Source organism: Ursus americanus, chromosome 22, assembly GCF_024610735.1.
Source record: "Ursus americanus isolate L20-20 chromosome 22, mUrsAme1.1.p, whole genome shotgun sequence".
Lineage (NCBI taxonomy): Eukaryota > Metazoa > Chordata > Mammalia > Carnivora > Ursidae > Ursus > Ursus americanus.
Window position 1 is genome coordinate 52,416,459 of NC_142148.1, and position 12,835 is coordinate 52,429,293.

Consider the following 12,835-nt stretch of genomic DNA (forward strand, 5'->3'; position numbering starts at 1 on the left):
CCTAGTCATGTGTTCTTTTTTCTTCCAGACATCCCCCATTTGAGACCAAAGCCAGTGTACATTACTACAACGCGAGACGATGAAAACATTTACAGTACAAAAATTCCATACATGGCAGCTCGCGTTGTTTTTATTAAATAGATTGTAACTTTCTTTTTCAAAAAAAGTATCTAACTACAACACAAAACACTAAAAATGGAGTTGATGTACTGCCCAAAATCATGCAGGTATGCCATTCATCTTATCTTTTACGTAGGTAAAAATATGCTAACACATACCAAAGTAATTGATTATTAGGGTTTTTGGTTCTTAAAGAATGTTGGTTATGGGGATTGGTTTTATTGGTGGGCTCTCTCTGTATTGCTGAGGTGTCAGAGGGAGCTCTGAGGTAGCACTTGCAGTGCTCTGTTGACATTGCCATGACAAGGCGATCTTGGGGGCCAGGGAGACATTTTGAGGAGGTGGCTGTGGTGTGCAGCCTCCTGGCCCCCTCTTATTTTCCCTCCTTTGATCAAGTACCGGTGACCTCAGAGCATAAGATCAGGTTGCCTTCACCAATCCCCAGCACCAGGAAGGCCCTCGGGAATCATGGAGGTGGGCCATGGGAAGGACCGCGAGACTGCCAAGTGCCCTCTTGGGATCTCAGGGGAAGGAGTGGAAGAGCATCTCAGGATTTCAGGATGCCATGATGGAATCCCTGCAAGAAAAGGCTGTCTCCCTCCAAGGCCTTCAGTGAAGACCTCTTTCTGTGTGGGGCCCATGGTGTATCTTCCCTCTCTTGCGGTCCTTGGTCACAGACAAATGGGGCTTTCCCAGCAGACTGAGTTGCTTAGGGACTTTGCACTGGGTAGAGCAGAACCACTTGAGGAGGTTCGAGAGCAGCTACTTCATGGCAGGGACACGGTTTTATGCACAAAGTGTGGTCCACTTAGAGCAAGTTTGCTGATGCCCTGGAGTTCCCAGAAGCGTGACTAGGCCTGAGCCGGAAGAGTGACACACACCCGAGTGACAATGAGCATCTTCACAGAGAAGCACCGCTTTGATAAGAACTGACTGAAGAACTGGAGAAACTTCGTTTCAAAGAAGTCTGAGGGGGATATAATTGCAGTAAGAGCAACAAAAGACTTACTGAAGATTTTAAGAGAAAGATTTGGGGCGCCGGGGTGGCTCAATCGGTTAAGCGTCTGCCTTCGGCTCAGGTCATGATCCCGGGGTCCTGGAGTCAAGCCCCGCATAGGGCACTCTGCTCAGCGGGGAGTCTGTTTCTCCCTCTGCCTCTCCCCCTGCTGGTGCTTTCTCTCTCTCTCTCTCTCTCCCTCTCTCAAATCAATAAAATCTTTAAAATAAAATTAAAAACTTTAAATTCATTAGTTTAAACTTTTAATAGGTAAACTGTAAACAGTAATGATCACTGCTGAGAACAAAATTGATTTTCCAAAGGAATATCTGACAACACTGAGGAAAAATTCAAAGAAATGGAAATCAGAAATGAATAAATAAGATCTGAGGAGAGGTACAGACCTACCTTACAAGTATCAGGAGGACAAAAGGAGAAAAAATCAGAAGTGATCATTGAACTAATGCAAAATTTACTTGAGCTGAAAAAAAGTCATGCCTTAGACTAACAAGGCCTTCGAGTCCCAGGGAGAATTAGCTAAACAGACACAAACCTAAACAGACATAAACCTATTTGACTTTAAGGAATTAAGAGAAAAATTATCAGAGTTCCAGACAGAAACCACAAGTTCCTTCTAGAAAATGAGACAGAGTAGCATTGAATTTTGAATCTAATCTATAACCCTCAGAGCTGAAAGAACTGTCAGTCTGTTTGTCTTTCTCTCTCTCTCTCAGAACCTTGCTTCATATCACATACATAAGCAGATGTCAGATTGATTTAAGTCCTAAATTGATTTAAGGTCTAAGTATTAAAAAAAATAATAAAGAATTTAGTAGACAATCTAGGGGAATATATACATTTGGGAAGTGGTAGACCACCTTAGGTAGAGATAAGACCCGCAAGCCACAGAAAAAATGAGGTCCCACTTTACTTTACAAACTTGAAAAAGTTTGCATGTCAAAAGGTACAGTAAAGCCACACTCGGTCAACAGATGGTGAAAAGCATCTGTAACATCAGAGCTGTTAAAAGAGTTCATGCCTCTGATATATAGAGAGTGCCTACAAACCGATGAGAAGACAAACAGCCGATTGAAAAACAGACAAAAGGAGATGAAAGAGAAGTTCACGGAAGAGAAAATAGAAACGACCCTGAATTTCACTGAGCCAGGGAACACCATTAGTTCTGGACCATGCTGAGAGACCTTTATTCACCCATCAGGTAGGCAAAAATTTGTATGAAATCATAGATAAGAAACACAGTCCCATTCTTTGATAAATTTTACATTATATCTTGTGTGATTGTTAAGTCAATTCAAAGTAGTCTGTTTAAAGGCTGTGACTTTTTCCTACCTGGTTTCAAAATTTCAGAAAACCATCACTGAAAATAAGTTTCTCGTTCTTGAAGAATACATTTGGATGATGAAAAGTAGCAAGCATAGCAGATTAACCACGGATTCAAGGTTCCAGTTTTTTTCCTTCATTGGTCATTCACACTTGTGAGTCATCTACTTTTATTATCTGGCTTTCTTAGTGTCCTAAAGGTCTGACCCCCGAATGAGTTTGGATGGTTGTATCATCCTAACAGAAGAAGACTCCATAACTCAAAGTGTCTTAAAGGTAAAAAAGAAGTATTTTAATCTCCTATAGAAGCAGCTCATGGCAGGGCTGGCAGAGAATGTGGGTTATTCACACTCTCTCCATGATTCTGTACAGTTTTCCCTACTCTGCCCTTTCCCTCTGGTAGGTTTGTCTTCCACTTCCTGCTGATTGTAAGACGGCGGCCAGCATCAGGGGCACTGCCTTCCTTGTTCGTGTTCAGAGACAACCCAGATATTTCTGTAAAGCTCTTACCTTTTGTCTGAGTGGGACAACCTAGTTTATTTGTCTCTCCTGGAACAGTAACAAGGCGCTGACTGATTCGAAGCTGGCTATGTGAATGGCCCACGAAACAGAACCGTTCCCTGGTCCTGTGGATGGGGCCAGCTTCCTGTCAGTCACCTGGGCTGCAGGGGAGGAAGCACACAGAGCCCTGGGGTTCCATTAAGGAGGGGGAGTGGATTCTGGCAGACAACTGTCCAGCCCAGCGCTGCCACATGCTGCAGATGGCCGTACCTAGAAATGGTCACCGCCATCGTATAGACTCTCAGTAGGCCTCACAGTGAGTTGTTATAGTAGTCTTCTAGTGCCATTGCAGCAAATGACAAACTTTCAGTGGCTTGAAACAATGCATTTTATTACCTTGCAGCTCTGGAAGTCAGAAGTTCAAAATCAGTCTCGGTGTGGTAAAATCAAGGTGTTGGCAGGTGTGCGGCTCTGCCTTCTGGAGGCTTTAGAGGAGAATCCAGTTTCTTGCCTTGTCCAGCTTCTAGAGGCTTCCTGCATTCCCTGGCTTGTGGCCCTTCATCATATCACCTTTTCTCCCTCTGTTTCCATCTTCCCATGGCCTTGTGTCTGATCCTCCTGTCTCCTTATGGATACTCATGATTACATTGGGGCCACCCAGATGATCCAGGATAATCGCTCCCTCTCACACCTGAATTTAATCACACCTTCTAAATCCCATTTGCCGGGTAAGGTGAGATACTCAAAGGTTCTGGGGATTAGGGCATGGACATCTTTGGGGGGGGTCATTATTCAGCTAATCAGCTGCCTCCTGTACTCCTGTTTGTGCCTCGCAGCTGTGTTTCCCGCCTCATCTCACATGTGTCTCCTGTGTTTCTCTCTTCATTTGCATTGTACATGAGAAAAAGCAGCAATTTAAACAATTGAATAAGATTCTGGAGACAGAGTTGCAGGAATAAAAGCACATATAATTTCATTTGTCTCCTGAAAGTTTTTGTTTGGAATTTGAAATTTAATATAATTTTGCCTATGTAAAGTGAATATTAGTGAAACAGTTGATCCGAAATCTCTTTTCAAAGAATATACTGTTCTTGTAAAAGCCCTTCAAAACAATATTTTAAGTGCTGTTTCCAAATGGAGTTTATACTTTTGCCCTTATTATTGTATTGAAGGTCTGTTTGAGGGTGTGTGTGTGTGTGTGTGTGTTTTCTGAAAGTGAATTTGCTTCGGGATCTACTAATACCTTTAATTTTTCACCAGGGAGGAGATGAATTAGTGCATCTTCTAGACTAAGTTTTCTTAGCACTTGGAGAATCTGGTATAACAAATATTCATGGGAGAACGGAAGGACAGTGGCTCTTACATCCCATATACTTTTGACAGCAACAGCATAAACCTGAACAAACTGTACATTCTTGGTGCATCACTTCAGCTGAAAATGTGTTCTGTGAAGTATTCTTTAGTCCTTAGTAATTCATTTTTGTATGAGATAAAAGTACTTCAACATACATTAGAGAAAGCAGAGTGGTGATTTTAAAATTTCAGCAGTGACCATTTTTTAGCAGTTCTATCAGCATATTAATTGACGTTAAAACCCATCAAAGCCCATTTGGGAATGAAAAAGAAAGTTTGAGATGGTTCAGTTTTGTGTATGATATTTGTATTTATTTGTATGATAACACTTAGTTATACTTTTATTAAGTCTCAGTGCACCATTCAATAATGATTCGTGGGCTGTGGGTTTCCTGAAATTGTATTTCATGGAATGAGCAGTTAGAAAAAGTGAATCTGCACAGCCAAGGAAACAGTCAAAAAAACTAAGAGGCAGGGGCGCCTGGGTGGCACAGCGGTTAAGCGTCTGCCTTCGGCTCAGGGCGTGATCCCGGCGTTATGGGATCGATCCCCACATCAGGCTCTTCTGCTGTGAGCCTGCTTCTTCCTCTCCCACTCCCCCTGCTTGTATTACCTCTCTCACTGGCTGTCTCTATCTCTGTTGAATAAATAAATAAAATCTTCAAAAAAAAAAACCTAAGAGGCAGCCCACGGAATGGGAGAAGATATTTGCAAATGACACTACAGATCAAAGACTGGTATCCAAGATCTACAAAGAACTTCTCAAACTCAATACGCAAGAAACAAACAAATCAAAAAATGGGCAGAAGATATGAAGAGACACTTTTCCAATGAGGACATACAAATGGCTAACAGACACATGAAAAAAGGTTCAACATCATTAGCCATCAGGGAAATTTAAATCAAAACCACACTGGGATACCACCTTATGCCAGTTAGAATGGCAAAAATTGACAAGGGAGGAAACCACAAATGTTGGAGAGGATGTGGAGAAAGGGGATCTCTCCTACATTGTTGGTGCAAATGCAAGTTGGTACAGGCACTTTGGAAAACAGTGTGGAGGTCCCATAAAAAGTTAAAAATTGAGCTACCCTTTGATCCAGCCATTTCACTACTGGGTATTTACCCCAAAGATACAGACATAGTGAAGAGAAGGGCCATATGCACCCCAATGTTCATAGCAGCATTGTCCACAATAGCTAAATCATAGAAGGAGCCGAATGCCCTTCAACAGATTAAGAAGATGTGGTCCATATATACAATGGAATATTACTCAGCCATCAAAAAGAATGATTACACAAATTTTGCAGCAACATGGACGGGACTGAAAGAGATAATGCTAAGTGAAATAAGTCAAGCAGAGAGAGATAATTGTCATATAGTTTCACTCATTTGTGGAACATAAGAAGTAGGAAGATTGGTAGGAGAAGAAAGGGAAAAAGAAAGGGGGATAAACAAAAGGAATGAACCATGAGAGACTATGGACTCTGGGAAACAAACCGAGGGCTTGGGGAGGAGGGGATGGGATAGGCTGGTGATGGGTATTAAGGAGGCACGTATTGCATGGTACACTGGGTGTTTTACGCAAGTAATGTGTCATGGAACTTTGCATCAAAAACTAGGGATGTACTGTATGGTGACTAACATAATATAATAAAAAATATTATTATTAAAAAAAAGACAAAGAAGTGGTAATGGCTTTCTTCCAGACCGTTGGTGGTGGTGTGGGGCAAGAGATGGTGGCAGAGCTGGATGGCGGCGGCCTGCAGAGCCGGAGAAAAACCATTCCAACAGCAGCACCTTGTCTGACCGAAGACTCAGCAACTCCAGCCATTGTAGCATTGAAGAAGAGCACCGCCCCATGTATGAAATGGTGCAGCGGATTCTCTTGTCAACGTGAGGTTATGTCACCTTTGTGAACGAAGTCTTTCATCAGGTTAGTGTGTGTGTGTGTGTGTGTGTGTGTGTGTGTATGTGTGTGTGTGTGTGTGTGATAAGTTCATGAAATTGAAGAGACTTGTTCTTGGTCTTTTGCTCATAGTCCTGCAAGAAATACTACTGATGAGTTGGGCTACATTACTGGACTGAATAATGATCCCTCTAATCCTGCTTTTAATTTGTCATGTGGAGTGTTGTGATTTTGTGTATGATTCTTTAAGATTTTGTTTTTGTAAAATTCCTACATGTGGAGGGGAAATTCTATATCTGAGCAAATCATTCCAAAAATACCCTCACGTGTCGGTAAGAAACTTGAAACCCAGAGGTAGGTGGGAAGAAAGCTCTTGCTGAATACTCATCAACCAATGAACATGGCAAAGAGGAGCCCCAGGCCGGTGTTGTCCCAAGGGCCAGAGGGAGCTCTGTGGAGGCTCTGCAGATGGTTGTACTTTCCCTGCAAACACGCATGGCATGAACGTGTGATTGAAGTATTTATGATGTAAGAGGAAAAAGTTGGGTGGGGAGGGGAATAAGGGGAAAGCAAGGGATGACGCTGGTACAGCACCCTGGTGGTGGCCACTGTGGTGAGCGAAAAGGGAGGGGAAGTACAAACAAGAAAGCAGGTGCAAGTGCGGAAGAAGACGGCAGAGATAGATCAGAGGCCAGGCAACGATTAGCAGCCCTGAGCTACAACCGGGGCTGGCTCTGCCCCCCCAGGGGCATTGTCCGGAGACATTTTTGGTCATCACAACTGGAGAGAGGGCAATGCTGTTGGCCTCTAGTGGGTAGTAGCCAGTGATTATCCTACAGGCATAGGACAGGGCCTGCACTAGCCCACGACAGGGAACATCAGGCCTCAAATGTTAGTCGTGCTGCTGTGGAGAAACTCTGACAGAGGAAACAGAACCCGTGGTACAGCGGAGAAGACAGCAGACCTGTGGTGTGGGCTGGAGCCACTGGCCACCTGCATCTTGGTACCGGTGCCCTGGGAGACAGAGCCTGGCTCTTTTGTGGGTGTGTGCATGTGATGGGGACTAGCTGTTGAGTCTGGGCACACGCACAGAAGGTGAGGCCCCTGAATGGCAGAGACCTGTGATCCGTGGGGAGAAGGGGAGGAGCCCTGTGCACACACGTGACCGGTGCATGCGCAGTATGAAGAGCTTTCCGAGGAGGGGCAAGACTTCTAGATAGCGATGAACACTTTCACTTCTGAGACTGTCATTAAGGAAAAATCAACCAAGAATGAAAGTCCCAGTGTAATCCACAGCAATCTGGAGGTGTTCACGTATTTTGTATTTTAGTGAATAAAAAGGTTAGACTTAAGAAAATATTAATGTAATATTCTCACTCCCTGACTGTGTCTCATTTCTTGGCCCCTGTTTTCTTTGACCCCAGATTCCAAGAATTGACCAAGTTCTGGGCTTGAGCCTCTTCTGCTGTAAGTCCACACTTGCCTCCTTCAGGCCCGGAGCCAGCAGCCATGTGGCGTGAGACTCTCACTCAAGCTTTTTGTCTGGACCTTGCTTCTTGTTTGCACACTTGCCTTTTAAAATGCCCCCTGGTGACCTTGTCTGACATTCTAGTGGTGTCTTAATGATAACGAGGCCAGAGCTGAGCTTATTTTCTTCCCTAACATCAGCTTCTCCTCATGACTTGACCACTTGTTTAACGGGGCTCGTGTCCTTGTGTGTGTATTAATTTCAGCCCTCCCGTGCTTCTCGTCTCCAGCTCCTCCAGTGAGCCATCCCTGGACAAGCCATGCAGGGGGCTTTCTCACTCCTGCTCCCTCCTTTTCCTTTGGCCGTGGTTAGCAGCATGCTCCCTGGAGCCCCACACCTGCTGTGTCATCCCTTTCTAGCCTATACTGTATATGTCATGCTGACAAAACATTGTTTTATCATAATAGTCCAGGACTTAAAAATCTACCCGAGTCTGTCCATTAACGTTGCCCTGTTGCGTTCCTGTTGTACCCACGGAAGGTACTTGGTAACCATTTAATTTGAGTTGAAGTCAGCAAGGTCATATAATTTAGGATAGAGGTCATATTCTTTATAGAGTAAAGGACTAGATCATAGTATTTCAGGCTTTGTTGATCACACAGACTCTGTTACAGCTATTTAGCTCCGTCTTTGTAGTGAGAAAGGAGACATGGACAACACATAACGAAGAAGCGTGGCTGTGTTCCCGGGGAACTTTATTTAGGAAAGTCACTTGGCAGGCTGGATTTGGATGACAGGCCATACTTTGCAGGCCCTGATCTGTAGCAATGTTTTAAGCTCTTGGATGCCAGTGCTTACTATAAGACTAGATATGATTGACAAAGCTTGTAAATTTTGCACACGAGATAATGCTAAACTGATGTGGTTTTACCTTTATTGTGTAAACTGTTAATTTACTATATGGAAAGTTTTGTCTGCATCCATTATTGACATTGCACCGCTGGCAGAGGGTGCTCTAAATTCTGCATTCCATTTAGTCCTCACTCCAACCTAAATTCAGTTCAGAAGTAGCTTGGGCCAAGTAGGTAACTGCAGACTACTTATGACCGAACTTCTGAGACATCTTTGTGCCGTGAAGCCAAAAAACATTTTATTTACACCTTCTCATTATTCTTCATCAAATCTAATTTGAAAGCATGTATGTGAAATTTAAAATGTAAGGGTTGTGCATGTGAAAATACTAAGTAGAGATTCTTGAAGGGGCGTGGGTTTTAACATTGCATTCTATTGCCCTCTTGAGGTCAATGATGTATTATTCTTTTTTGGGGGGGTGGGATTTTTTTGTCTGTTCTTTTTTTTTTTTAATTAATAATATTTTTTTATTCTATTATGTTAGTCACCATACAGTACATCCCTAGTTTTTGATGTAAAGTTCCATGATTCATTACTTGCGTATAACACCCAGTGCACCATGCAATACGTGCCCTCCTTAATACCCATTACCAACCTATCCCATTCCCCCATCCCCCTCCCCTTTGAAGTCCTCAGTTAGTTTCCTAGAGTCCATAGTCTCTCATGTTTCATTCCCTCTTCTGTTTACCTTCCCTTTCTTCTCCTACGGATCTTCCTGCTTCTTATGTTCCACAAATGAGTGAAACCATATGATAATTGTCTTTCTCTGTATTGTTCTTTTCAGGATGGCAAAATGTGACTTGTTTCCTAGTGATTTCATTTTCAATTTTAAAGTGTTCATTGACTATTTAATATTTAGGCCTAAAGGCCATTAAGGTTTAAAATGTGCATTCAGGAAGCTCATGTTCTCAGTGAGGGAGGTAAGATGTGTGTGTATGCACCAGAGAACAGTGCATGATGGAGGAAGGTCAGATGTCCATGGGTGTGGTGTCGAAATAAATGCTGACAAGGGGCCCCGAGCGCAGAGAGGCTCGTGGCAGGGGCTAACTGTGCAAGTGTCCTTGGCCTGGATGGTTCGGTAGGATGCAGGCAGTGGAAACAGATGGTAAGTGAGGGGAGACGAGGTTCAGTGGTGCTCAGGGCAGCCTCAGTTTACTGCTGCCCCCAGCAGGCAGGCTAACAGTGAGTGGTAGAAGCTTCAGGTGGGGCAGTTCTGGTCTCGGGGTCACTCCGCTGGAAACTTGTCTTCTTACCAGTGTTTTTCTTACCTGTTGTGACCATTTGTAGGTCATGAAGTCAACTTATCAAAAGCCAGTCTTTTGGGGCGCTTGGGTGGCTCAGATGGGTAAGCGTCTGCCTTTGGCTCAGGTCATGATCTCCAGGTCCTGGGATCAAGCCCCACACTGGGCTCCCAGCTCAGCGAGGAGTCTGCTTCTCCCTCTCTCTCTCCCCCTGCTTGTGCTCTGTCTCTCTCTCCCAGATGAATAAATACAATCTTTAAAAAAAAGGCCAGTATTGTTTTAAAATAATGGAATAGAAGAGAATAGGATGGACTGAAACATTTCAGAGTACCCTGCATATTCTAAGGATTAGTATTTCTTTGTAAACCTTCTAAAACAACATTTATTATCCAAATGCATATATGCTTCTGTAAAATGTCTTACTTAGGTTATGGGTCTGAAAAGTTCAAAGCACTGCTCTAAAGGTTATTTGTCGATTATGTTGTTTTGTTGGTGTTGGTTTTGTTTTAAAAAATAACTTTATTTTTAAAAAAGTGAATATTCATTAGACAAATAGAGTCCCAAGCCAATCACTCAAAATACTGCCATTAAGCAACCCCTGTTGATGTTTGTAGAGTATCATTCCAGGTATTCCTGCATGTGTCTATTTGACTGCTGGCCTGGCTAGCTAGAGAAGCAAATAAGAGCCTGGCAGAGAGGAGATGGGTAAGGCAGGATATAAACAGAGAGCAGCCTGGCAGACAGACAGGAAGGCTTACAGAGGAGCTGATGGACATAAACAAACTGGCAGGCAGGCATAGAAGATGAGACAGGTAGGTGTAGACAGGCCAGCTGGCAGAGGTGGAAGTGAGCAGGGAGGTGTAGATGGACAGGTGCGTAGGTGCAGACAGACAGGCAGACAGAGAATTTGGCAGGCAGTTAAAGATGGACAGGGGCGCCTGGGTGGCACAGCGGTTAAGCGTCTGCCTTCAGCTCAGGGCGTGATCCCGACATTATGGGATCGAGCCCCACATCAGGCTCCTCTGCTATGAGACTGCTTCTTCCTCTCCCACTCCCCCTGCTTGTGTTCCCTCTCTCACTGGCTGTCTCTCTCTGTCAAATAAATAAATAAAATCTTTAAAAAAAAAAAAAAAGATGGACACGCAGGCAACCAGCCATGGATGGGTGAAGGTAAAACCAGACAGAGGTTGACTGAGGTAAAGGCAGAGACAATGGGAGGGTATGTGGAGGCACCGGGGTGGGGGTGAAGGATTGACAGGTAACTTTATGACAATGGAATCTTAATTCTTAATGATGCTTTTGTGCGTTTTTAATGAAGAGCTCTGAATTTTATTTTATTTGAATTTGACAGCAGAAAAAGAGAAACAGAATTGTAGAAATTCAAATAAACATTTCCTTTAACACAAGAAATATTAATTACCAAAATATTTATCTATAATGAGAAGATTAAAATCACATTAAGGTGGTGGCATCAGTTTTTATCCCCGTGGTGTAATTTTAGATAGCACTTATTGATTTCTTAAGAAATCTGAAGAAATTATCAGCCTGGTATTTTCTTCAGCCTCCTGTTCCCATCCACTTATTTCATTATATTATCAATTGTGAGCCTGAATTTACTATTATTTGCAGTCAGTTTTGGAATTCTGATGTGCAGAGTTGTTCAGTCTTGGTTCTGAATTTAGCTACACTCTCCTCCTGGTGTCCTGAGTCCTAACATGCTTGCTTTGATGCACTTCTTCGATGGCCTTGTTTTGTCATTGAGTGGGTGTTTTCAAGAAGGTGTCTTGAGGCTCTAGTCCCTGAGTTTGTTTGTGATGAGGAATGTTTCCCTTTTGCTTTTCCACATGAAAAACAGTTTAACTGGGTATAATAATTTCAGATCACCCTTTCTTCCAATTAGGAATTTTCAAGTCAAAACTTTTCTAGAATTTTCAGTATGAATACCTTCAACATGTTTAAAGTAATAAAAGACAACTTGGAAATGTTTCCAGGAAACAAGAAATTATAACAAACGACTAAGCAGATTTGAATAATAAGGAAACAGAACTCCTAGAGATGAAAAAAAAAGTAATAATTGAAATAGTAAAGGAAAACCTTAGTGGGTGAGTTTAATAGCAGGTTAGGTACAGCTGAGGACTGAATAAACAGAATGACAGACCTGAAGAAATTATCCCAACTGTCCCCCAGAGAGACAAAGATGAAAAATACGAGAGGTCGAGACATGGAGAATACGGTGAGAAGGTAGGAAGCGTGTGTTCCATTCTTCTCTATCCTTATTTTTTTGATCTGCTGTTCTGCAAGTTACTGAGAATATCCTACTATAACTGTGGATTGGTCTATTTTTTTTCAAAGTCTATCAGTATTTGCTATACACACACACACACACACACATATATATATTTGAGGCAAAATTATTAGTTTCAGTATGGATTCACAAATGTCATATGTTCCTTTGAACTGATTCTTTCATCAGGAAGAATTTTTTCTCTTTATTAATACTTTTTTTTTCCTTTTTGGCCTCAAAGTCAGTCTTGCCTATTCTTAATATAGCTCTACCAGTTTTCTTTGGTTAGTGTTTGCATGGTGTATCTCTCTCTTTTTACTTTCAACCTCTCTACATCCGGATGTTTTTGGCGTCCCCTTATAAATGGCATATGGTCTTTTAATAGTTATTAAAATCGAACCTTATAATTTCTATCTTTTGATTGGAGCATTATTCCCTTTACAGTTGACATAACAACTACTGTAATGGTGTATAAGTTCACTATCTTTCTTTCTGCTCTCTAATTGTATTGCTGATTGTATTGAATTCTCTCAGGCTGGTTGTTTTTAGCATCCCGTTTTTCTCTTCAAGCTTAGTGTTTTTACACTCATTTGTAATATTTTATTGTTTGCATCCCTAACTTAAAATCTAGCATTAATTTCAACTTTTACCCTGTAAGTATGCACTCCAGTTCCATTTATTCCTTCTCAGTTCATATGCCCCTGCTATG

General features: G+C 42.4%; 1 protein-coding gene across 1 annotated transcript in view; it reads left to right on the top strand.

Annotated features, from left to right (window-relative positions):
* Positions 1-235: 235 nt before the first annotated feature.
* Positions 236-12,835, top strand: part of LOC148108169 (ral guanine nucleotide dissociation stimulator-like 2) — a 28,098-nt gene continuing 15,498 nt past the window's right edge. Inside the window, exons 1-3 of the mRNA XM_087853870.1 lie at positions 236-2,336; positions 2,486-2,613; positions 6,022-6,248. The gene's annotated coding sequence lies outside the window, so the exon portion shown is untranslated. The remainder of the gene's footprint in view (positions 2,337-2,485; positions 2,614-6,021; positions 6,249-12,835) is intronic.